This window comes from Lepus europaeus, chromosome 18 (genome assembly GCF_033115175.1).
Source record: "Lepus europaeus isolate LE1 chromosome 18, mLepTim1.pri, whole genome shotgun sequence".
NCBI lineage: Eukaryota > Metazoa > Chordata > Mammalia > Lagomorpha > Leporidae > Lepus > Lepus europaeus.
In genome coordinates this window covers 51,286,906-51,290,974 of record NC_084844.1, presented here as the reverse complement: position 1 = coordinate 51,290,974, position 4,069 = coordinate 51,286,906, and positions in this window count along the sequence as shown.

Here is a 4,069-nt window from a genome sequence, read left to right as displayed (position 1 = left end):
TTGGGGGAAAGGGGGGGATGGGTCTGGGGAGTGGGGACTGTGGGAGGGAGGGCGGGGGGGCAGGGGTCGGGGCTGGGTGTCCGGGAGCCAGGGGGAGACTGGAAATGCTGCCGCCTTCTGCGATTTATTTATTTTTTCTTTTGAGAGAGTGAAAGGAAGAGACAGATACTTGAAACTCCAGTGTGTGGCCTGATTATTTGGGACCCGGGCGTGGAGGGAGACAAGGTGGGGGCACAGGGATAGGATGTTTCCCCAATCCCGAGAGATTACGGGGTCCTTGCAGGGAGCCAGCAAGGCGGGGAGCCCGAGTTGGTGAGGGCCGGGGCCAGGGAAGGCTGGGGGCTCTGTCCAGAGTCACTGCTCGACTCTGCAGGAGGAGGCCCAGCCCGCGTGGGGCCCTGCTCACTGCCTGGGCTGCCTCAGGCCTGCTGGGCAGCACAGCAGTTCCCAAAGGAACAAACAGATGCTCCTCGCTGTACAGAGGGGTCCTGTCCTTGGAAACCCACCATTGGTTGAAGGTATGGTAAATGCATGTGCCTTTGGGGCACCTTAAGCGCCCAGCAGTGTAGCCCAGTCTCCCTCCAGCGTGCTCTGGGCACTTCTGTGAGTTTGCCCTGGGCAAGGTCACCCAACACCAAGTCTGTGTTACAGTGAGGCTGACCCTCACGGCTGGCTGGGAGCTGTGGCTCTCTGCCACCGCCCAGCGTTGTGCAAGACAGCATCTCACGGCACATCGCTAGCCGAGGAAAAATCCAATTCACAATGCAAAGGACAGTTTTTACTGAAAGCAAGTGACCTCCGCGCCATGGTAAAGTGGAAAGCCGTAAGTCAAACTTTGAGAAGCTGGGGGCCTGTGTGTGTAGAGGAAGCTTTCTTTGTTCGTGTTCATGGAGCTGTGCTCAGATCTGAGCTGGAGAGACCTGTACAAGGGCTTGTTGATTTAGTGGATTTCTGTCTTTGTTTTTTAAGATTTGTTTATTTGAAAGGCAGAGAGATAGGGAGAAACACAAGAGGCAGAGTCAAATGGCTGCAAGGGCTGGGGCTGGGCCAGGCAGAAGTCAGGAGCCTGGACCTCCATCCGGGTCTCCCACGTGGGCGGCAGGGGCCCATGCACTTGAGCCATCGCCTTAGCAGGACACTGGAACTGGGAACAGAGGACTTGAACCCAGTCACTCTGATGCGGACTGCGGGCTTCCCAAGCAACGTCTTGACCACTGTCAAATACCCACTCCCTACTGCCTACTTGCTCGTCTGGTCCTTGGGTGTTGAGTCCGGTCTTTAGGGTGGCCCCAGTGAGTCTCACCCCTGCCACTCAGGCGCCTTCCCCAGTGAGGAGGGCTCACTGTAGGCTGCTGTGGAAAACATGACTCGTGACTGAGGCCGGGCTGCAAGACACTGTGCTCTTGGGTCATTAGGGGCGGGGGCAGGGGGAGCCAGCTGCCATGCTGTGAGGGTGCTCAGACAGCCCTAAGCAGAGGCCACATGGTGAGCACCTGAGGCCTCCCGCCAGGCACTGGCATGCAGGCCCTGGGCAGTCAGCCTTCCACTGCACCCTCAGAGCCCGAGTCAGCGCCCACCCGATGGGCTGCACCCAGACTCCCGACCCACTGCACCCTCGGGGAGAGCCCGAGTCAGCACCCACCCACTGGGCTGCACCCAGATTCCTGACCCACTGCACCCTCGGGGAGAGCCCGAGTCAGTGCCCACCTGCTGGGCTGCACCCAGACTCCCCGCCTTCAGAAACGGAGCCAGGGCACCAGCAGCCACTGTTCCTGGTTTCTGAGCTCCAGGGTTACTGTTTTGCAGCAGTAGATAACTGATAACACACGTGTGGCTATAGAAATCCAGTATGTACATGTTACATCCCGAAATAGAAATGGAAAGAAAAAGATTTCAAAAACCAGCATGTGCAGGGCCGGCATTCGATGCGGTGGTTAAGATACCACTGGGGGTGCCCACATCCCGGAGCGGGGTGCTGGTGTGCGTCCCGGCTGCTCCAGTGAACGTGTGTGGGTGGGCAGTGGCAGATGACGCAAGTCCTTGGGTCCCTGCCACCCGTGTGGGAGACCTGGACAGAGTTCAGGCTCCTGGCTTTGACCTGGCCCAGCCCTGCTTGCTGTGGTGGATGGAAGATGTCTCTCTTTTTCTATCTTTTCCCTCCCTCTCTGGCAATCTGCCTCTCAAATAATTAATTAGAAAAGCAGCCCTTCCCCTCCCAGATGCAACACCTAGTTGTGGAGCCCTGCCTAGGGTAAGCTGGCGCTCTCAGGATAATGCTGTTTAGCAGAGCTAACCTTATTTATGACCATATGTGTACATACATGAAGCTGTGCATACAGATGACCCGCACATATGCATGTGTGTGTGTTTTAAAAAGATTTATTCGAAAGGCAGAGTTATAGAGAGGAAGAGGCGGGGTGTGTGTGTGTCTGTTTCCATCTGCTGGTTCACTCCCCAAATGGCCATGATGGCCGAGCTAGGCCTTTCCAAAGCCAGGAGCCAGGAGCTTCTTCTGGGTCTCCCACATGGGTGCGGGGGCCCAAGGTCTTGGGCCATCTTCTACTGCTATCCCAGGCCATAGCAGAGAGCTGGATTGGAAGAGGAGCAGCCGGGACTAGAACTGGCGCCCATATGGGATGCCAGTGCTGCAGGTGGAGGATTAACCTACTGTGTCATGGCGCTGGCCCCAGATTTATTTATTTATTTATTTATTTATTTATTTATTTGACAGGTAGAATTATAGACAGTGAGAGAGACAGAGAGAAAAGTCTTCCTTCTGTTGGTTCACTCCCTAAATGACCACTACGGCCGGTGCTGCGCTAATCTGAAGCCAGGAGCCAGGTGCTTCCTCCTGGTCTCCCATGAGGGTGCAGGGGCCCAAGCACTTGGGCCATCCTCCACTGCCCTCCCGGGCCACAGCAGAGCTGGATTGGAAGAGGAGCAACCGGGACTAGAACCTGGTGCCCATATGGGGTGCCGGTACTGCAGGCAGAGGATTAACCAAGTAAACCTCTGCACTGGCCCCTCACATGTTTTTTTTTTTTTTTTTTTTTTATAAATATTTTTTAAAGAGTTGCAGAGAAAGAGAGAGAGGTCTTCCGTCCACTGGTACACTTCCCAGATGGCTACAATGTCCAGGGAAGGGGCCAGGCTGAAGCCAGGAGCCAGGAGCTTCTTCCGGGTCTCCCACATGGGTGCAGGAGACCAAACACTTGGGCCATCTTCCACTGCTTTTCCAGTCACATTAGCAGGGAGCTGGATTGGAAGTGGAGCATCTGGGACTTGAACTGGTGCCCATATGGAAATGCTGGTGCTGCAGGAGGCAGCTTTACCTGCTGTACCACAGCGCCAGCCTCTATGTGCGTTATACACACCGATGATGTAAGACTATACGTGTGGGCCCGATCTAATCACACAGCCCCTCTTAAAAGCTCAGAGGTGGTCGGGGTTGGAGCGTGGGCGAGAGGTGATGCGCTGTTGCTGACTTGGAAGGTGGAGAAGACCACCTGACTGTAGGGACCCCCGGGAGCAAAGAGTGGCCTGCGGTTTTCAGCCACCGGGGAAGTCATGTCCGTGCTGGGAAGGGGCTGGAAACTGGATTCTCCTCTGCCCCCAGAAAGGAATGCAGTCCTGCTGGCTCCTGACCCTGCCTTGGCGAGACCCCAGCAGACAATCGACAGTTGGACTTCTCCTTGGACGGGTGCACTGCAGGCTGCGAGCTGATAGACCAGTGTTGCTTTAAGCCACGTAGCGTGTGGTCCATTGTTACTCAAGGGTGCACAACCCACACACGAGACTTCTCCCATGAAGATCTTGCACAATTCAAGCTATATATTCTTAAAGGCATAAACGGACCTGCAGACAGGTCCCCAGAGTGCATAATCTGTTACTGTTGTAGCATAGCTTTTCGCTACTTTTTGCTTTCTCAAGTGTTACTCCTGGTATGTTGCAGAAGGCTTGCTTATAAATTCCTGGCCCCTGACCTACTGGAGCTCAAGGGCTTTGGAGGGTGTGGCTGCTCCCTAGTCAGTGAGCCTGGGGGGAAGCAGTGAGAGAGCAGGAGCTCAGG